The sequence below is a fragment of the Gekko japonicus genome, unplaced genomic scaffold (genome assembly GCF_001447785.1).
Source record: "Gekko japonicus isolate JY-2015 unplaced genomic scaffold, Gekko_japonicus_V1.1 scaffold378, whole genome shotgun sequence".
Taxonomy (NCBI): Eukaryota; Metazoa; Chordata; class Lepidosauria; order Squamata; family Gekkonidae; genus Gekko; species Gekko japonicus.
The window spans coordinates 88,825-112,227 of NW_015159722.1; positions in this window are offsets into that span (position 1 = coordinate 88,825).

Sequence of the window (23,403 nt, forward strand, 5' to 3'; positions counted from 1 at the left end):
ATATGCAAATTAGTTATGCTAATGAGCTCCGGCAGCTCTTTTTCTACAACAAGACCCCTGGTTTGCTGTTCCTCTCCCCCCATAGCCAGGCATATGTGGCCTGATTGACCTTTGCCTTGGAACACAGAGGTCGTTTGCATATGCGGCCTCATTGGCCTTTGCCTGTAACATTCTAAACAGTTTGCTGTTGCTGTTCTGAGGTAAAATGTGTTCAGTTTGCTGTTCCTCTCCCCCCATAGCCAGGCATATGTGGCCTGATTGACCTTTGCCTTGGAACACAGAGGTCGTTTGCATATGCGGCCTCATTGGCCTTTGCCTGTAACATTCTAAACAGTTTGCTGTTGCTGTTCTGAGGTAAAATGTGTTCTGAGGTAAAATACATTTCCCCTTAGTGCCTGTTGGGGAAAATCTCCAGATGAGGGCTGAAGATCATTCAGAATTACAACTGCTTTCCAGATGGCAGAGATCAGTTCCCCAGGAGAAAATGGTGGACTCTGTATCCTTATAGCCTGCTGAGATGGCTCATGTATTACAGCCAATGTGACGTAGCAGTCAGGGGTTCAGAGCACTGTAGAGGCTGCAGCTGAGGGGGGGTGGAAAGCTGAAGAGTGAGTGGGAAATAAAGGAAGGGTGATGATTGCCTGGGAAGGAAATAGGGTTGCCAACTCCAGGTGGGAAATTCCTGGAGAGCCTGGAGCCTGGGTGAGGTTTCAGGAGGCGTGGGATCTTGGACAGGTACAAAGCTATAGACTCCACCCTCCAAACTAACAATTCCCTTCTGAGGAACCATCGTTGCTAATCTCCAGGTGAGGGCTGGAGATCACTCAAAATTACAACTATCCTTTAGATAGCAGAGATCAGTTCCTCTGGAGAAAATGGTGAGCTCAGTGTCATTATACTCTTCTGAGTCGCCAGAGCAAATTGACACTGAGTGTCCAAGGCCGGGGCACCCTCCCAGAGCCTCTTTCTAGAGGTCGTTGTATTTATTTCCACAACGGGCCTTTTTCCTAGTAGGGACATAATTGCCAACAGAGAATCCATGATTGCCCAACACACTGCCTTCCAGAGACAAGCTTGGATTTTGTTGAGCCAACATGCAGATAGGGGCTATTCTTCAGGAATATTAAAATGAGCTTTCTTTAGGACAAACAATATACCAAAGACAACTTTACTTACTCCCGAGAGTAAAGAAATAAAGTGCTGATAGGATGATAATTCCTTTGATATGCAACAGTACATATAAGCCAGTTCAGACAATTATAGGAAAACATTGACAACTTTGATATCTTCTGTCTAACATCTCAAGGTGCCAAAATCATCCCCTATTTATGGCCAAAAGAGCAAAAAAAAAAACAAACCCTTGGAGACTTGCTAGTGAGAAGCAGGCTTCCAGAGGTGAAGCACAACAGCTGTGGGAGTGGGAGGACAGCCCCAAATGTTTTTTTTATGTGGCCCCTGTGCAGGACGTGCTTGTGCAGTGACCAGAAAAACCTTTCAGAGTGAATCCAATACTAAGACTTTTTCTATTAACTCATTCAGCAATTGTAGCTCCGAGAGAGTGATTTATGTTATTCAGTATCCTTGTAACTTAATGTATGTGGGGATGACTACTAAGTTAGTCAAAGTTAGAATCTGTGAACATAAGAGCTGTATAAGACTAAAGAAACCAAACACTCCACTCATCAATCATTATCTCACTTTCAGCCACACTGAGAAGCAGCTGCAATTCTGGGTTGTGGAATGTGTTCAGCCTACATCTTCAAGCCTGCATAAACTCTGACAGAAAAGAGAAGTGTTTTGGATTTGCCATCTTCAGCTTGTAGGATCTTGAGCATGACCTTGCTAGCATGTGAAATGAGTGCAATTGTATGATAGCTTGAACATTTCTTGGCATTTCCCTTCTTTGGGATTAGGATGTATACTGACCTTTTCCAATCCTGTGGCCACTGTTGCATTTTCCAAATTTGCTGGCAACTTGAGTGCAGCACTTTAACAGCATCATCTTTTAGGACTTTAAATAGCTCAGCTGAGATATTATCATCTCCACTAGCTTTGTTGTTAGTAATGTTTCTAAGGCCCATTTGACTTGCACTCCAGGATGTCTGGCTCAAGGTCAGTGATCACACTGTCATAGTTGTTGGGGACATTGAGATCCTTCTTGTATAGTTCTTCTGTGATCTTGCCACCTCTTCCTAATCTCCTCTGTTTCTGATAGATCCCTACCATTTTTGTCCTTTATCATGGCCAGCTTTGCATGAGGCAATCCCTTGATTTATCCGATTTTCTTGAAGAGATCTCGAGTCCTTCCCATTCTGTTGTTTTCCTCTATTACTTTGCATTGTTCATTCAGAAAGGCCTCCTTATCTCTCCTTGCTGTTCTCTGGTAATCTGCATTCAATGGGGTAAATCTTTTCGCCTTTGCCTTTCGCTTTCCTTCTTTCCTCAGCTATTTGTAAAGCCTCATCAGACAGCCACGTTGCTTTCTTGCATTTCTTTTTCTCTGGAATACTGCTGACTCCTGTACAAGGTCACAAACTTCTGTCGATAGTTCTTCAGGCACTCTGTCTGTCAAATCTAGCCCCTTAAACCTATTCTTCACCCCCAGTACATGTTCATAAGGTATGTGGTCAAACCTGAATGGCCTCGTGGTTTTCCTAACTTTCTTCAGTTTGCCTGAATTTTGCAACAAGTAGCTTATGGTCTAAGCCACAACCTGCCTAAGAGGAATTGTCAGCCACCACTCCTAATATAATGTTTGAAAATATGTATAATAGAACTATTGTTTTCTGCTGTATTTCTGCTGTGTTTCAGCCCCAGAGCAGATGGCTAGAGGATGATTGCTGATGGCATCCCAGAAGAGGTCAGGTGATAAAAGAGGTCAAATGAGTTCCACCTATTATCTCTATAGTTGCTGGCTGAAGCCTGCTTTCTCAGTTGGAGAAATGCATTGATTGACCTGTCCACTTGTTCCTCTAATTTGACTATTATATTACCAACAGAGTCAAAGTCCATCAGCATTTCTCATTATAATTTTTCACCTACTTATTTTAGTGCGGATGGTGATGCACAACAAGTTTTACTTAGCCATTTTGCTCATTATCTGATGAGCAATACAGTAAATAAATGGTTTTTAAAGGTGTGGGGAAATTGTCTGGAAGGAATGGAAGGAGGGGGAAATCTTTTTAAACTAAAATATATTTAAAGGGGCACTTGAAATAAGTTCTCATATAAGTAAATTCATTTTAGGAAGTTTAAGTGCAATCCTAAACACAGTTACACCCTTGTAAGAACATTGCCATCAATGCACTTAAAGGAGTGAAACTCTGTTTAGGATTATACTTTTAATCTAACTTCAACAGAACTCCTTGTCACCTCTCATCGATTGTACCATTTCTCTGCTTCAAATTGCCCTAAATTGATTCTTCTTGAAGACCTTTTTATTCTTTACTGTTGAGTCCCAAGAGAAATAAACAATCAGTCTGCTAATCTCACAGGTAGCTCTCTTCCATTTGTAAGATCTTTTTGTCTTGTCAGAGCTTTGAGGGCTGCCTGTCTAATATCTGCACTGTTTAACCCCTCATAGAATAACAGCTGCAGTGTATTAAAATGAAAAGGCATCAAGCTCAATGGCCACCTACACAATAGTGTCCCTTGCTCAACTCAGATTTATCTGGGTAACTTGGCCTGCAGCAGCAGAAAAGCCAGTGGAAAGGCACCCACCTCACCTCTACTCATTTGTCAGTGGTCCTCTGGAGTGCATGCCTAGTTAGAGTGACCACTGAGGGTCAAACTACACAGTATTGTATTTTTAAAGAGTTGGTACTGTGAGAGGTCAGTAGTTCAGCAGTTCGAGACCTGAGTTGCCACATGACGGAGTGAGCTCCCATCTCTAGTTCCAGCTCCTGCCAACCTAGCAGTTCGAAATCAAGAAATTGCAAGTAGATAAATAGGTACCACTTCGGTGGGAAGGTAACAGTGTTCCGTGCGCCTTGGTGTTTAGTCATGCTGGCCACATGACCATAGAAACATCTTCGGACAGCGCTGGCTCTTCAGCTTTGAAACAGAGATGAGCACCACAACCTTAAAGTTGGACTCGACTGGCTTTCGAGCAAGGGAACCTTTACCTTTACCTTTACTGTGAGAGGAGGGAGGTCTTGTCACCCCCCCTGCCATTTTCCCATGTGAGAACCATGCTGGGGGGAGTTATTCCCTGTATTTTGGGGCTCCACATACACAGATACTCCATGTGGAGTGGCAAAATCAGGAAATAACTCCCCCCAACATGATTTTCTTTAACATGCCATAACCGTGTGTGTTAGGGGACAGTTTAGGTTAGTTTAACTATGTGGGCTTGAAGAGTTAAACTCCCTCTTCCCTTCCCACATGGAAATCTGAAATTAGAGTATGTGTGGCTATAATTTTGTTTTAAAGGTTCCTGGGAAATTCCAGTCAGATATCTCCCAGTGCCTTGTATGTTTTAACTCTGAAAGTTTGCTTAACATAAAATTGTATGTCAGCTGGGGAGGTCATCAGGTGAAACGTCTGAGAGATTTAGAGGGAACAAAAAGGCTAGCAAAATTTCTCAGAGGGCTTCCAAATAGCTACACAGCATCTAATAATAGCACTCCTGCTTGTGGTAATGCTGCTACCATGGAGTATTAAAGGAGCAATAATTTGCAACTAGGGCAGCTTCACAGTTTGGGGGGAAAAACAAGCTAGAAAATAAGCCCAGTGTATAGCTTTCACAGGGAGAGCCCTGTTTTCTAGTACTTGTCCATAGCAAGTAGTTGTTTCTGTTTTGTCTCTTATTATGTGTAGGTGTGTATAAAGAGAAATGTTACTGCCTGCTGGTGTCTGCCGATTCAGCTGCTGCTCAAGTCACAGGAGCAAGTGACAGTTAAAACTATAGCAAACAGCACTTACTTCTTCTACAACCCCCTGGTATGTAGATGCCAAATGTCTCTACATGTCTTTGCAGATATTCTAGAGCAAATTCAACCACACCCATCGTGACTTTTAGCATTCTTAAAGTTTTAAAAGTAAAGAAATCATAGCCAGTCTACTAATACATCCTGCTTCAAAAGCCAGTGTGAGTCAAGATATTGAGTATATATCAATAGATCATACTACAGTAGAAAAGTTCCTTCAGCAATGTATAATAATAGAGGGGTGGGGGAGATTCAGATGGTGAATGGTGATCCTTGGTGTGATGATATGGGTGTTATAACTATACAAGATTGTCCCTGAAATGGTGTGGTGTGTGCAGATACTTTTCATACCACATATAATGTGAATGAGAAGGCCAGATAAAGATAGAAGTCTACTTGAATGAGGTGATACATGTTTGGTTAGGAGCTTTCCTCACAAGGGGAAGGGGAAAGGCCAGCCTCTTTTACCAATTCTTCTGTGGAGAAGCACAACCTGTTACAGTTGCTGTGGAAAACACTGGTATTTTGCTGTTGTTCAGTTGCACAATGTTTAAGGACACTTGAAAATTCATCTTTCTACACTTACTATACTTGCTAAGGGAAATATGGGAGGAAAATGTATTACAATGAATATTATTGCCTTCAGTTATGACTAAATTTGGTAGTACCAGCAGAATCTTGATAGGAAAAAATACTGTGACGCTCAAGATAGGGTTATCTGGGCTGCCATTGTAGCTATATCAGTTTGTTTGCTATCCTCTCTCTAGCCTTAGCATGTAAATTGCTTTATATGCATGCACACTTCTATAAAATTACTCATTTTCCCCATCTGCTATTCATGCTGGTCTGCTGTGGCATCCAACCAGGTCTCTAACAAAACCTGTTGGTTGTACTAAGAATAGGCTTGTTGTTTCATTGCCCATTCTCATTCTTTTGTCTCTCAAAAGGCAACATTAGTGTGCCAAAGGCATTGCTATGATGTACCGCTTAATTTAATTAACTATCTTGCTCCTATACTGTCTGATTGCTGTTTCTATGTTCATTTTCAGTAAGGCATATGCTGTATGTACTGAATAGATGGTGCTGCTTTCCTAATGTCATCACAGCAGGGCTACCTAAAATGCTGTTGTACCAGCCCCACGATGCCAGCAATTCTGGCTCGCAAAAGTGTACACACAGCAGTTGAACAACAAGTGTTTGGGGAAAAGAAGGAGAAAATAGGTATCATGGCAGAAGAGTGGCCTGGAAAAGAGAGGAATGCATATCCCTTTCCTTTGGAAATTTACACACTATGATTGAGTTTGGTAGCCAGGATAAAAAAAGAAGGCAGTGCATTAAACTCTGAAATTGTATAACTTTTAGAGCACAAACAACTTTTCCAGAAAATTTACACTAGTATCTCATTTTTGGGATTGTATCATATTATTTTGTTCTGTTTGTGGCCATGGGTTCCACTGATCAATGTAACAGCATCTTTAACCAGCAGAAGTTTCCCTTTGTTGGAGAAAAGCACAGGCACTGGCAGAGCAAAATGGCAGCATCTGACACATTTTGTCTTCTAAATTAGTGTTATAAAAGGGAGAAGGGATAATGCTCCAAAATTCCCATATAACATAATGGTCTGCAAGATGAAATGTGAGTATAAGAAGCATGGAGGAAAGACAAAGGCAGGCTCCATTCATTCTCCATGTGACAATTGCTCCTCCTTTAGTGCCTAACATGGTTGGAAATACAATAATTCTTTATGGAGTGCTCCAGCTCTGTGGATTCTTTCATTCTCATCTGAAAGAAGAAGAAGAAGAGATTGGATTTATACCCCGCCCTTCACTACCCAAAGGAGTCTCAGAGCGGCTTACAAACTCCTTTCCCTTCCCCTCCCTACAACAGACACCCTGTGAGGTAGGCGGGGCTGAGAGAGCTCTGACACAAACTGCTCTTTTTTGAGAACAGCTCTTATCAGAACTATGGCTTGCCCAAGGTCATCCAGCCAGGTGCAAGTGGAGGAGTGGGGAATCAAACCCGGTTCTCCCGGATTAGAGTCCGCACACTTAACCACTACACCAAACTGGCTCCACTGCTCTTCGCAACCCATTGCCTGACATCCATTATGGTGACTCTGCAGTACAAACCGTGAGTATTCAATGAAAGCAACGAAGTTGTTTTTAGGTTTCAGTAATGATCACACAAAATCATGAAATATGTCTATTGGTAACTATTATTTAGCTGAATAAATTGAACCTCTCAATTGAAAAATATGGCTTGCATCCACTGGAGGATAAGAATGGAAGAAGATTTTTCCAGTTCCCTCCTCCTCTTGCAGACATCCAATTCCCCCCATTATGCTGTACTTAGGAGTCCCCTGTTTCCCAGGAGCAGCAGTTCAGAGGGCATTTGGTGCTGATGGAAATCTCTTCCATGCTGAAAATTTCCGTTGAACCCAAGCCACTACCCTGTATAGATGTATGTATGAAATGGGACTCATGGTTTCATTTGCCAGCTCCACCCTGCAGCCCAACCAATCTCTGTACATAAAGAATATCTACAAAGGGACCTGAACATATATAATATGTATTTATTTCAGAAAATATGTAATTTTCTGTGCAAAACAGTGTGCAAATATTGTTGATAAATAAATAAATTCTGACTTACAGATCATGCCATTTGTCCTTAAATACAAGGGAATCTATGCAGACATTCTTATCAATTGGTCACATTGAGGAGCTAGAGAGATCAATATGATCGAAGTGATTCTCATGCTGAAATCACACATATTTTGTTGCCAAATGTAAGAGACAGTAATATACTTGTCAGTAGAAGACAGAGAAGTGGAGAGTGAGTATACCTACCTTGCCCTGTTTTTGTAGTTCTTGGAATATCTGGCTGGCCACAGTTGCAGTAGAATGCTGGGGTAGCTGAGCCTTAACCTGATCAAGAAAATCAGTTCTTCTGGCCTTATATTATAAAGCACTTGATACACAAGTATGGCTCCGGTCACGTGGGAGGTTTTGGCCCAGAAGAGGGACAGATCGGGGCCCAGTAAACGGGCGTGAGCACACTGCAACATCTGGGAATCGGCGCGCACCCGTCCCCAATCCGTCCCTTCAGGCCTAAACCGTGCAGTAAAAAAACAACAACAAAAAGGTAGCACCAACCGGAAACGCCACAGCAAGCGTGGCCGTCGGAGCGCTGGAACACTCATCTTCAGGAGCATTCGAGGCTCCCAGCCGAACTGCGCATACGCACACATGCACAGCTGGCTGCCTTGCACTCCCCTCCGTGGCTTTCCCGCCGGCATCTGATCGTGCCAGGGAGCAACTGTGCGGCAGCTCATGGGATCTGTCTGATCCCACCGCCACGTGTCTCTTTTGGTCCGGCTTTAAAAAGCCGCACTTTGGCCACATCAATTCCCCCCCGTGTGGCAGGGACCTGAGTGAGCAAAAATGGAGGGAAACAGCCCTGCTTATCTTAGAAAAAGGGGGAGGGCAAGAAGATTAACGGAAATTTCTGATATTAGTTGAAAAATATCTCAGGTGTACCCCATTATGATAAAGTTCATGCAGTGCGATTGCTTGTGAATATAGAAAGATTGTCATGTATGAAAATGAAACACCTTTATTTTGCTGTATGAGTTGGCAGCTGTGATTGTCAGTTATACAACTGCATGTATATCATAAGCAGATGCACTAAAAATAAATGTAGATACGATTGTTCATTGCATGAGACCATCAGTCACTCTGGTTTCCCATTGCAACTTTCTGTGTACAAAATTATTCATATTTAAAGCTTTCTTTAAAGACTGTTATACAGAAAGAGAATAAATAAGAGGGAGTCAGAGCACAGCTTCATTAGTTTAGGCTAGATTTCAGGAAATAAGGCTGATATATAAGAAAAACTACTTAAAACTTACATAATGGAATCTGATGAAGGAGATAGATTTTCTTCTTCAGAAGATTTTATGAACACTCTGGATAAGTATCTCCAATAAATGATTAAGAGTCCAGTAGCACCTTAAAGACTAACAAAATTTGTGAGTCACTGTCTCATGAAAGCGCATACCCTGCCACAAATTTTGTTAGTCTTTAAGGTGTTACTGGACTCTTGCTTTCTCCTACTGCTAGAGACATACTAAAACAGCTACCCATCTTGATCCATCTCAGTAAATGATTGTTAAATGTTGGGAGTCTTACCCTTACAGAATTCCTTCCCTGTGGTTCTTTGTCAACAGTCTCCCCTTTTAGAGATGGTAGAGCATGTAAATGGCACTTGTTTCATATTATTTCAAGCTGTTTTAATAAACTGTGTTTGCATTGATTTGCTTTAATAACAGGATACAAATAAGGGAAGCAATGCAGAACTTCCGCTAGTTATCATCCAGTTGACTCTCTCATTTTTATGGCCCACTGTATAGAAGGAAGAGTCAACTACATAAATTGGATGAGGGTCATTTTGCAGAATGAGAATTTCTCATGCACCATTTTCCAACAGGACAGGAATTACATGGTTTGGGTGACCTTAGCACCACATGGATGAGCAGAACACAAACTCTCAGATGTTGTAACAATCCTGCATGAAGCAAGAATAAAATATTGATTTTCTTTTCCTCTTCTCTCTCAGCTATTTGTTCTTCCTTAGTAAGACTCTTTCCACACTTTGAGAACACCATAGCAGAGTCTGATAATCCTGAGTTTCCATGATATGACTAGCTACACATTTTGGTAGTACAAAGCTTGAAAAGGTTGGAAGCAACCAGAGGTCATTTTGGGGAGGATCGCGGGGGATCGCATTCCCCCGGGTGAGGTACGGGGGTGGGGCACATGATGAAACCCCGCCCCCTGCTTCCAGCTGCCCCGCTTCTGGCCCTCATTCAGCCAGGAGGAGGCAGGAGAAGAGGGAGGGTAAGTTGCTTCCTCCATACCTCTCCACACCCCTGCCTGCCTGGGGCCAGGGAGGGCCTTCGCGGGGCTTCCTTGCACTCCCGCTGGCCTTGCAGGTCCTATGCTAATGAGTTCCCCTAGCTCTTTTTCTACGAAACGACCCCTGGAAGCAACCCTGCTTGGTCCTCTAGAGAACCCCTCCCCCAGCATATATATGTTTTTATAGCTAAGGATTCAATTCAAAGCTCCCATGAATAACTAAAGGACTAACTATTTTTGAGTAAATATGTTTAGGATCAGACTGTAAGTATATGAAAAATCTGCTGACATAATTCCATTTTCAGTTTAACTTTCTTGAACAGTCATTTTCTGCAAAATTGCAGCTGCCTATTCAGTGTTCAAACCTATTGTTTTCTCTGTCATCCCCTTAATACTGTTATTTGCATGCTTTAGTACAAGACAATAATCAGTCTTCCACAAGTATGTTTTGTTCACAGTTTTACTGCATAATTGGTTTGGACACTCTAAGTTTGCAGAACGGCATGTTCGCTCATGTATGGGTTACTTGCATGAAACTATTCCAAATTTTTCGTGTGTGTATGTGAGCGTTTAATATTGTGATAATACTGGGAATTTAGCTTTTGCATTTATGATTAATTTACAAGATGATTTAGGCCTCTTCCATGTGCATGTAAATACCAGAGATAATTGAGCCACTTTCAAATGGTATAATCCCATGCTGTTTCAGAGTATATGTGAATATTACTGAGCAGAATATCATAAAAATATAGATAATTTCTTGCAGAGTGGTTAGAATTCTATTATACTATTAAAAGATTAATAGGTAAAAGATTAAACTCACAAGAGAATTCAATTATGCATAACGTTCATATGTGAAACATAACTTTGAAGTTTATTTTGGATTAGATTGGTATCCCACCTTTTCTCCCAAAGAGCTCAGGGTAGCATTTTATACTTACAATTATTCTGAAAGGTCAGGTAGAGAAATGGCTGATCCAAGTTCATGGCAGAGTGGAATCCCTAACCATTCTATGAATCCTGGTGGTTTTTGGAAAGGTCACCAACTTTTCCAGCTAATTTATTATTTATTACTTTTATTTAATTTTATTTATACCCCACCCTCCCCGCAGGCGGGCTCAGGGCGGCTTACAGTATGGGGTGCAATGCAGCACCGTAATTCACAATATGGCACTCAGTGCAATAAAAACACAGTAAAACATTTAAAACAATTCAATACAGTGGGCAGCGCCCGAGGATCCCACGTGACAAGCACTTCTCTCCGTATTGCACGTGCCCTTGGGGCAAGGGGGAGGATGATGTGGCCCCCCGATGTCCTTGGCCGCTCAGCTTCAGCCAGCGGTGCTGCTATTCTGGCCCTCGTTGATGGTAATAGTGGCGGGGGGGGGCCCCATTCCAAAACATGGGGGGAGAGGTCCCCGTCTTGCAGGCCCTGTGGAACTGTAACAGGTCTCGCAGGGCCCTGATCTCCTCCGGGAGCTCGTTCCACCAGATAGGAGCCACCACCGAAAAGGACCTAGCCCTCGTGGCAGCAAGCCTGGCCTCTTTGGGGCCCGGGGTCGCAAGACGATGTTGCGACCCCAACCGTAGTGCTCTCTGGGGCCTGTACGGGGAAAGACGGTCCCTCAGGTATGCCGGACCCTGGCCATGTAGGGCTTTAAAGGTAAGCACCAGCACCTAGAAGCGAATCCGGAATGCTATAGGCAGCCAGTGCAGCGCTTTCAGCACAGGCTGGATGTGGTCCCATTTCGAGGCACCCGCAACCAGCCTGACCACCGCATTCTGCACTAGCTGCAGCCTCCGAATCAGCGACAAAGGCAGCCCCATGTAGAGAGTGTTGCAGTAGTCTAGCCTCGAGGTGACCGTCGCATGGATCACTGTGGCTAGGTCTTTGCGGCTGAGAAAGGGAACCAAATGGGATTCTCAAATGGTAGAACCACAGTAATCATTGACTTTCATGGCAATCCTATGCAGAGTTGCTCCAATCTATGCTTATTGAACTTAATAGCTATAAATTGAAGTAACTCTTCACAGGATTGCACTCTGACCTTTCTGTAAGATCTCAGAGGAAGCTACAAGTTGAGCATCTTAACATAAACAATATGTCAAAGGTAACCTGTACAATATAGTAGACATTAAAGATCTGGCCAGCAATTTCTGAAATCACAGAAAGGTATGAGGTTGCTGGTAGTTTGTATATAATAGAAACTGGAAGCATGGTGGAACAGCATAAGAACATAAGAACATAAGAGACGCCAATGTTGGATCAGGCCAAAGGCCCATCCAGTCCAACACTCTGTCACACAGTGGCCAGAAATACCAGGTGCCATCAGGAGGTCCACCAGTGGGGCCAGGACATTAGAAGCCCTCCCACTGTTGGCTCCCCCAAGCACCAAGAAGACAAAGCATCACTTGCACCAGAGCCCCTATCTATACCTTGTGGCTAATAGCCACTGATGGACCTCTGCTCCATATGCTTATCTAATTCCCTTTTGAAGCCGTCCATGCTTGTAGCACCCACCACTTCCTGTGGCAGTGAATTCCAAGTGTTAATCACTCTTTGGGTGAAGAAGTACTTCCTTTTATCCGTTCTAACCCGACCGCTCAGCAATTTCATGGAGTGCCCACGGGTTCTTGTATTGTGAGAAAGGGAGAAAAGTACCTCTTTCTCTACCTGCTCTTTCCCATGCATAATCTTATAAACCTCGATCATGTCACCCCTCAGTCGTCTTTTCTCCAAGCTAAAGAGCCCTAAGCGCCTTAACCTTTCCTCATAGGGAAAGTGTTCCAACCCTTTTATCATTTGAGTTGCCCTTTTCTGCACTTTTTCCAAAGCTATAATATCCTTTTTAAGGTGTGGTGACCAGAATTGCACACAGTATTCCAAATGAGGTCTCACCATTGATTTATATAGGGGCATTATGATATTGGCTGATCTGTTTTCAATACCCTTCCTAATAATCCCCAGCATAGCATTGGCCTTCTTTATTGCAGTCACACACTGTCTCAACATTTTCAGTGAGTTATCTACTACAACTCCAAGATCTCTCTCTTGATCAGTCTCTGCCAGTTCAAACCCCATCAATGTGTATTTATATTTAGGATTGTTTGCTCCAATATTTAGGATTGTTTGCTCCATCACCTTGCACTTGGCCACATTGAACCCCATTTGCCATGTTGACGCCCACTTGCCCATCCTTGACAGATCCCTTTGGAGTGCCTCTCAATCCTCACTGGTTTTCACCACCCTGAACAACTTCGTATCATCCGCAAATTTAGCCACTTCACTGCTTACTCCCAACTCCAAATCATTAATGAACAAGTTAAAAAGCAGTGGACCAAGTACTGATCCCTGCGGTACCCCACTGCTTACCTCCCTCCACTGAGAAAATTGCCCAGTTATACTCACTCTGTTTTCTATTAATTAGCCAGTTTTTGATCCATAAAAAGACTTGTCCTTTTATCCCATGATTTTTGAACTTACTTAGGAGCCTTTGATGAGGAACTTTATCAAAAGCTTTCTGGAAGTCAAGGTAAACAATATCTATTGGGTCCCCCTTGTCCACATGTTTGTTCACCCCCTCAAAGAACATTAACAGGTTCGCAATATGAACATTAAAGAACATTAAAGAACATTAAATCAGGCATGAGAACATTAACAGGTTAGCAATATGTTATATCAATCTCCTTTGTGGAGCAGAAAAGCATTGAAGGAGCTGCTAGAATTAAAGGTTTCACTTCACTTTGTAATGTCATTTGGTCAAAATGCCCTTATACAGCTAGTTTGCAGCAAATTGTATTACAAACACAAAGGTGGGGGAACTATCCTTGCCCATACCATGTCAACACAGCAGTCTAATGTAATCATGAAGAAAGAAGAGTAAAGGGTACTTCTGATGAAATCCTTCTGATAAAACACCACTTTGAAATTAACAATAGTTAGGTCTTTCTTGCAGGACCCTTAGCACTGATTAACTCTCACAGAAACCCCATGAGATGTCAGCCTTGCTGTTTTCACTGTCAAATAATAGTATCGAGAGAATATTAACAGCTTTCACCAGAATGTTATATTAAAGTGAGATTCCCCCAAGGAATAGCTTATTTAGTATAAGTTGGATTCCTTCTCTTGAGGCCTGGTTAACTGTGACATCACATAGCACTTTCCAGGAAATCACATCAGACATTTTTCAGGGGGAATCATGAGAATGTTACATTTGTTTTGGTATGCTTGCAGAATGGATTTGGATGCTGAAGGATGCTACACTACACTAAGGATGGTACACTAAGGATGCTGAAGGAAAGCAGAAGAGCTATTGAGTTCTGCCTTTCTTTCAGAGGGCAGCTTCCAGGTCAAGACAAAGAGGCATCCTATTCAAAGAGATAATGCATATGTACAGGCAGAGTGATGTAGGGCCCCACAATGTTCAGGCATGCTGAGTTGCTCAGTCCAACATTCCCTCTCGACTCTGTATGCCACTGAGGTTCACAGTGTTCAGATTGTCCTGCAGGTCTTGGTATTTGTCTCGTGGTAGCAGTTTTGTAAAAATGTCCACTGTCATTTTCTCAGTGGAACAGTAGTGTTGCTTGACAACTCCTTGTCCCTGAAGGACCCTTACATACTGGTTCCAATGTGCTTTGTCTACATGCTATTCTTTCCTGAAAGACAGAGAGCTATACAACTCTGGTTATCCTCTAGCAGTTGAACTCGCAAAGTGTCCTTAATACCAAAATCCTCCAGTGGCATTATAAGCCACTCTAATTCTCTGCATGTTTTGGAAGTGGATATAAATTCTTCTTCAGTAGTTGACTGGGCAACAATCTCTTGTTTATGACTTACCCAACTCATAGCACCACCAGCATAGAAAAGATACATAATCACTAGTGGATATTTAGGTCTGATCTTTATCCAGCCCAGTCTGCATCAGCATATCACAACAGCATGGGATTATTAGTTGCTGGTAGTCTCAGTTTAAAGTGTGCAGTACCCTTTAAATACCTTATCACCATTTTAACTGCAGTCCAATGCTTTGTGGTGGGTGTGCTAACCCTTCTGGATAATACACTTACAGCTGTTGCAATGTCTGATCTTGTCATTGCTAAGTATAGAAGTTTGCCAATGGCAGCTCTGTCATTACTATTGTCTGGCAGTTGTTCATCAGTTCCCTTTTCTCTGTAGAAGCCTGAGGCCATTGGTATGGGCCTTGGATGAACACCTTCCTGGCCTGGACTTCCGGGCAGTGGTGCAATGTTATCGGGTGCATGGTCGGGACTCTCCTGACCAGCCCCGACCTTCTCACTTCTTTGGAGCCCCCTGGGTCCTAGTGACAGCTAGGAGCTTTGCTCAACCTCTGGAGGGAGGTTGGGTTGCAAGAGACTTGTTCAGGCGACCCCCAACAGTGGTCCTGTTTCGACGCGGAAGCAGACAAGGAGCGGCATGGTTCGCCATGTTGCCAAAGCTGTGAACACCCGTTTTAAACTTATGATTTCACAATTCAACATACAATGAAGACAGGACTGTGAGTACATATATACTCTCTTTTGAACTGATGAAACCCTATATTGGCAGACCCCTTAAGGATTATCTCTGAAACAGGAATGTGTGTTCGTGGCTTGGAAAGGAACTAGAGTTAAAGATTTGAAATGGCGATGGCGAGGGAGAAAGTAGAAGCCTCAACAACAGAATTAGTATTGATAAACCTAGGAAACATGGAAAATGGGTACTTGACTCTAGAGGAATTCAAAAAATATTTACTAGATGGTGTGCACCAGGCAGCCGAAGAAGCTCCAGAATGCAGACTCGGAAGCTAAAAACAAGGAGGAGCAGCTGCAGTATCACTGTAACTTGGAAAGTTGGGAGACTGAACAAGGCGATGCTTTAGAAAAGGAGACACAAGATACTCTTCCTATATTGTTGGGGAAAGTAAAAAAGGCCTCCAGACAAAATTCTGACTTAAAGAGACAAATTCTGTTGAAAGGACAGATAAAAAAGAAGATGCAGAAAAAATATTACCCAGAAATAGAGAAGCCAACTAAAAGCGGTGAGAGGCATTCCCTGGGGAAAAGGAAAAGAGAATATCAGAAATTGAAGACGGAGCTGGCAGACCAAAAAAGACAAAATTTGAAAGCCGAATGTTTTGAATATAAAGAAATAAAACACTTAAGTGCGGTTGTTAACCCTTCACAGTCCTTCAGCTGTTTGTACAGAATTTTAAGCTTTTAAAAAGTGCAGTCCATCACACAGGCCAACAAGGGAGTTCCAGCTGAGAAACTAACCTAACTCACAAAGCTGTCACTACCACACAAACCAACGTCATGGGCTGAAGTACAGCACATGCCTGAATCAGAAGCAAGCAAATGGAGTAAAACAGCATAAGAAGAAATAGACACACTGCATAAGAACAACACATGGACTTTCACTGAACTACCGAAAGATAAGAATGCCAAGGGGTTAAGTAAGAAGAGATTGGATTTATACCCAAGGGAGTCTCAGAGTGGCTTACAAACTCCTTTCCCTTCCCCTCCCCACAACAGACACCCTGTGAGGTAGGTGGGGCTGAGAGAGCTCTTAGAGAACTGCCCTTGAGAGAACAGCTGTGAAAGGACTTGTGACTGACCCAAGGTCACACCAGCAGCTGCATGTGGAGGAGTGGCGAATCAAACCCGGTTCTCCTGGATTAGAGTCCGCGCTCCTACCCACTACACAAACTGGCATCCCATTCAAGGAGGTAACACCTATAACATGCTTAGAATGATGTAGGGCCCCCCCCCCACTGTCCAGGCATGCTGAGTCATTCACTCCAACATACAGAACAAGCAAATTGGCTATAAATGGTTTGAAACATGATTCTTCCCGAAATGGCATCCATGTGGTCAGTAGAGTGATTAGAGGAGACCACAACACACATGTATGCACCAGTTTAAATTGCACAGTGGTATTTTATGTGTTTTTATAATTGTTGTTTTATTTATATTCTAAGTCACCTTATATTCTAAGTCACCTTGAGTCCCACAAGGTAGAAAGTTGGCTAATAATTGTTTTAAATAAAAAGTAAATCAGTCATATAAGTCACCACTCTCACCACAGGAAGGGCTAATTTTCACATTATCACAGACATGTGCTATTTTCCCCCTGATATTGGCTCAAAATGGGGGACATGGTATAATGTACCGAAATATATTGGGTTGTTCCGAGAAAAATCTTGGTTGTGATCAGTGTATAAATAGTAAAAATAAAAAAATAACAAATAACTGTGGTATTGTGTACTTAAATCACCTGGAACATTTAGAAAGATCATCACATAGCAGCATAGTGAGCACTATATTTATTTGTACTGCACTATAATGGAATGTTCAAACTATCACACAATTGCATTCTTATCACATGCTAGCAAGGTCATGCTCAAGATCCTACAAGCTAGGCTTCAACAGCATGTGGATAGAGAACTGCCAGAAGTACAAGCTGGGTTTCGAAGAGCTAGAGGAACTAGAGATCAAATTGCCAACATTTGCTGGATTACGGAGAAAGCAAGAGAGTACCAGAAAAACATCTACTTCTGCTTCATTGACTATGCTAAAGCCTTTGACTGTGTGGATCAAAACAAACTATGGCAGGTCCTTAAAGAGATGGGAGTACCAGACCACCTCACATGTCTCTTGAGAAACCTGTACAAGGGCCAAGAAGCGACAGGTAGAACTGGATATGGAACAACTGATTGGTTTAGCATAGGAAAAGGAGTACGACAAGGATGTATATTGTCACCTTGCTTATTTAATATATATGCAGAGTACATCATGCGAAATGCTGGCCTGGATGAATCACAAGCGGGAATTAAGATTGCTGGGAAAAAGATCAACAACCTCAGATATGCAGACGATACCACTCTAATGGCAGAAAGTGAAGAGGACCTAAAGAGCCTCTTACTCAGGTTAAAAGAGGAGAGCGCAAAAGTGGGCTTGAAGCTCAACATCAAAAAAACTAAGATCATGGCATCCGGCCCCATCACTCCTTGGCAAATAGAAGGGGAAGCTGTGGAAGTAGTGACAGACTTCACGTTCCTGGGATCCCAGATCACCACAGACTGTGACTGCAGCCATGAAATTAAAAGACGCCTGCTCCTTGGGAGGAAAGCGATGGCGAACCTAAACAGCATGATAAAAAGTAGAGACATCACCCTGCCAACAAAAGTCCGCATGGTCAAAGCAATGGTATTCCCAGTAGTCATGTATGGCTGCGAGAGCTGGACTATAAGGAAGGCCGAGCGCCGAAGAATAGATTCTTTTGAACTATGGTGCTGGAGAAGACTCTTGAGAGTCCCTTGGACTGCAAGAAGAACAAATCAGTCAATCCTCAAAGAAATCAACCCTGACTGTTCCCTGGAAGGCCAGATAATGAAACTGAAGCTCAAATACTTTGGCCACCAAATGAGAAGGGAGCACTCACTGGAGAAGACCCTGATGCTGGGAAAGATTGAAGGTCAAAGAAGACGGGGACGGCAAAGGATGAGATGGTTAGACAGTGTCATCGATGCAACGAACATGAAATTGAGCAAACTTCAGAGGACGGCGGAAGACAGGAGGGCCTGGCATGATGTGGTCCATGGGTTCGCGAAGAGTCAGACTCGACTGTGCGAGTGAACAACAACAACAACAACAATAATGGAATCATCACCTCCCTCCAATAGTTCCTAAGTGTGCAAGAAAAAAAAAACAATTTGTTAGCAGGACCTTTGGATCATAGTACCTGTAGGCAAAGACACTCAGAGAAACCATGATAAGAAACAGTAAAGAGAAAGGGCTTGAAATGTATGGGATTTAACCTGCAGTTTCTTTGTGATAACATCAGAACAGGAAGCGTTTCAGTTTTCCTTGGTTGTGAGAAAGTAAGAGTCAGATCTCCATTTGCCATATTGACTACATGCAATTAAAGTTTATGATGCTGTGGTTCTATAATAGCAAATGACTGTCTTTTTGTTTATACATGATACTTATTAGCCAAAGGTTGGGTCTATATAAACAGTGATCCTAACTTTGCTGTATTGTTTAAGAGGGTAGCCATGTTGCTCTGCTGTAGAACAGTTAGACTCGTCCAGTAACACCTTAGAAACCAATAGGCTTATACCCTGAAAATCTTATTCGTTTCTAAGGTGTTATTGGACTCAAGTCTAGCTGTGCTAGATTGTGACCTATCAGTTTCTGCGTCGAATTGGAATAACTGACGATGAGTTTCAAGGATTTGGGTCTTTGTGGACATTATGTATTTGTACTGTGCAGAGAAACATGATTTACCTCAGGTGTATGCCTTGATGTGACACCTTATTTATCACTGTTAACTTCACTGATAGTTGCTTGGCTTCCTTACCTTCTTTTAAACTATTAAAATTAATGACTTGATAGGATAAGTACCTTCAGTGTACTGGGCAAGAGCATTTCCACTCATCGGTTTGCAAAAAAAAGTCTCTGACTTAAATTCTCAAAGTTGGAAGGGGAAAAGACTTTTATCTCATGTCCTGTCCTTGTACTGAAAGGCACTCTATGTGTGTGTGTGTGAAGATTAAAACACTTTATTATACCTGACTCATGGCTGAGCCACTGGGTTTTGTTTTTTTTGCTGCTGCACTTTTCTTCTATATTTTCAGTTCTTGCTAAGAAAAGGATAAACTATATCAGGCATCCATTCTGCAGTTCCCAGAAATTTTGCAGCACATTAGTCTTGCATAATGATGCATTAAGTCTAGGTCTCTTACAGGGTGACTAATGCAGAAGCATCCCGATGGGACTGAACTTGCATGCAGCAGCCCCTCTCATGTCACACTCATATTTATTACATTCTAATCAGAAAGTTCTGTGCTGATTATTGCTGTTTTGCTGTCACCAAGTGAATAGGACTTATTCTGACTGCAGATTGCATGCATATGAAAAGAGATACTCATTACAAGAAGGAATGATTAAGAACATTCATGCATCTTTTTGTGTTGTTATGTGCATACTGGCACTAAGGTCTTTATGCTTCATTGGAACTGTTTGCTGAATGTTCCATGCTCCACTGCACTTTTTTGCCAAGTATTTGGCATTAGCCTATATGCTTTATACATTCTTAAAAACCTTCTGCAAGTTAGCATAGTTCAGCTGTGGTAGATATGAGAGTTTTAACAGCTGATATCTTCCTGGAAAGACTGAATTTATTTAGATTTATAATTTTCTAAATAGATAGCAGCCAACAATGCCTGTTGTCCCCCCCTCCCCATACCAGAATGAAGACCCAAGGCACAAACAGATGGGATAAACTCATCTTATTGATGGCAGCCCTGCATAATGATTCACTGTTCCTTCCTTTGTAGTGTGGCTTATCCATTGATGGCTGCCAGCATTTAGGCAACTCCTCCTTAGCTTCAAACAGCCTCCAGCACAGCAGGTCTGGTCATGTGCTAATTGTATCATGAGATAGTTGTACATGATGATTGGAGGATACTGTGACTAGCAAGAGACTGCCTATGAGAATGCAACACAAGGTAAAACTATCTAATTTGGCCTCAATTGACTCTCTACCTTGTGCAATTTATTTGAGTGATGGACTCTAATCTGGACAACTGTATTTGATTCCCCACTCCTCCACATGCAGCCAGCTAGGTGACCTTGGGTCAGTCACAGTTCTGTCAGAGCTGTTCTCTCAATAACACTTCTCTCAGAGCTCTCTCAACCACACCTACCTCACAGGGTATCTGTTGTGGGGAAAGGTAGGGAAGGAAGACTGTGAGGTAGGTGGGGCTGAGAGAGCTCTTGACAGAAACTGCTCTTTTTCAAGAACAGCTCTTATCAGAACTACGGCTTGCCCAAGGTCATCCAGCCAGATGCAAGTGGAGGAGTGGGGAATCAAACCCGGTTCTCCCAGATTAGAGTCCACACACTTAACCACTACACCAAAGCCTCTCTGAGACTCTGAGTGAAGGGCAGGGTATAAATCCAACCCTCCTCCTCCTCCTCCAAGTGATTTCTGTGCTCTCTTCTGGAAAGGGATTTTGATTCTCACTGGTTTAGAGAGTTATTGGAGGCATTCGTTGGACTCTGTTTTTCCAGGGGAGTGTAAGCAGTTTATTGTCTTTTGACTTGAGAAGAAAAAGGTGTCATTGGAAATCAGCACCATTTAAATCTTCTATGCATTTAACCCACATTGCAACCCTGAACAGGACTTTACACTGTGTCCTGAGGTATTTTCCCTCCCCTAACCCCCTCCGTCTTGAATAACATCCAGCATGTAGAACTTGTACACCCAGAGCCTCTTTCTAGAGATTGTTGTATTTATTTCCACAACGGGCCTTTTTCCTAGTTTAGAATATTTACATTTTATTTATTTATGTTATTTCTCACTGAGACTTAAGGCAGATTACACAATGTAGGTCAATGCAATCAATAGGATGAGACAGTTAATGAACAATGTAATAGAACTGGGATTGCAGAAATCTAAACCAAAACAAAATCTGAACAAAGCGTAAGTATTAAAGATCCCAAGTTAAACAAGCCATAAATGGTATTACTTAAGGAGAAATACAATGCACTGAGAACAAGATAATTCATACGGCAGCAGATAACACATACTATACACCATATTAAAGTCCACAGATCTTCCTGTAATCACTTCTGGAATCATTTGCACAACTTGAGTTCACACATATATATTGAGTGCACCTGGGCCCTTTTCAAGTTTGTAGAAAGTTCCGTCTTGCCCATTCACAGCTCCAGTCACCAGATTGAAGTATCCAAAAATTTGTCCGACTTCACTATTAGTATGATGATGATTAATTGGTAGTATGTATTCTAACACCTATTCTTCAGCAGAATTCTATATTTTATATCCTGTTCTAAGTTCACATAATGAGACAGAAATTAATACAAAATTCTATCCTGACTATGCCCAGAGCAACTCTTTGCTGGTGCACTTAATATATATGTGTGAACTCAAGTTGTGCAAATGAAACTGATGAAATGGACGCAGATAACAAAATGTTTGTAGGTTCATGCACTTTTAAATTCTTATGACGGCAGCATAAGAACATTCATAAAAGCCTTCTGGATCAGACTAGTGGTCTATCTAGTGCAGTACCCTGTATCATACAGTGAGCAACCAGTTGCCCTGGATGGCCAACAAACAGAGCACAGAGGTCAAGTTGTTTCCCTGTTGTTGCCTCCTATGCACTAGTATTCAGAGGTTGATGCCACTTCTAGGTTCTGATGCACTCCCCCCCAAACACACTGTCTCCCACTGCATGGACAGGCAAGTGAGGCCAGAACCAACTGACTGGCCAGATGGGAAAGTAGCCAGGTCACACTCTAAGCCACTGGGATGGTAACCAGCTGGCTGGGTGGAATGGCCCTGCTGGTGGACGTCCTGATGGCACCTGGGTTTTGGCCACTATATGACAGAGTGTTGGACTGGATGGACCATTGGCCTGATCCAACATAGCTTCTTTTATTTCCTTGTGCTTAATATCATTTGAAATTGACTGATCTCTTCTTACAGCTCATCACTTCTTTCTTCCATATCTGAGAACTATTATTTCCTTTGTTGTATCTGTCTAGCCTTTTAACATACCTGCTACCCTATATAATATTATTTCTTGACACCTCATATCTTGTGGTTGTTTGTTCTTCACAAGGTTTTCTTAGTGGTTTCCCACTTTTCATTAAGACACCTTTAATCTCCTGTACCAGATGTAGAAGCACGTCAAAAGATTTTAATCCATGTTCCCCATGAGATGAACTAGCAGCAGGCCAGGCATTTTTTTCTAGGAGCTAGAGTGATATTGTTAACCTAGTACCTTTATGCCAAACCTGTCTTAAGTTATGAATATCCTATATATCAATGATTTTTTGGAGGAAGTGGGGATAAAATTCTTCCACTTATCACTGTATTTGCTGTTTAAATATTAGCTACAACAATTCTCAGTTCCTTTAATGTAATGTATAATAGCGTTATTTGCTGGCAAATAATCAATTCAGTTTTGAGAGCCACGAATTCCCAGCACCACCAGCCTAATCTATTTGCTGCTCATCGATCTCATCCTTTCCTTTAGATACCACCTGCAATTCCTTTTCCTTTGGTGTTTCCCAAAAGATAGGTGGCTCCTCAAGGAAAACCAGTAGACTACCTTCTAGATTTTGGTAAATCCCCACCAATTGAGAATCCCACCTATTAATATGCTCTTCACCAAATAAATTAATTTCCTAGGTGGTTGTATAATTTTACTATATTCTTATACAACTGGTCTTTTTGACAAGCACCTCTTCTTCTATTTGCATATGTTAACTTCTGACCCTTTTCTAACACAAAAGATAGCATTATTCCACATTGAGTACTTACTATCACCCACAGCAGACTTTGCTTTATTTTTATTCTTATTTACACAACCAGTCCTCCCATTTTTATCCATATACTGCTCTCCTCTCTGCAATGCCTCATACATAGTGATGGGCACAAGCTGAACCATGAAGTAAAATTCATCTGAATTTTGACCTGTTCATGGTTCACGAACTTCCAGAAACTTTTAAAGCACTTCATGGTGGTTTGT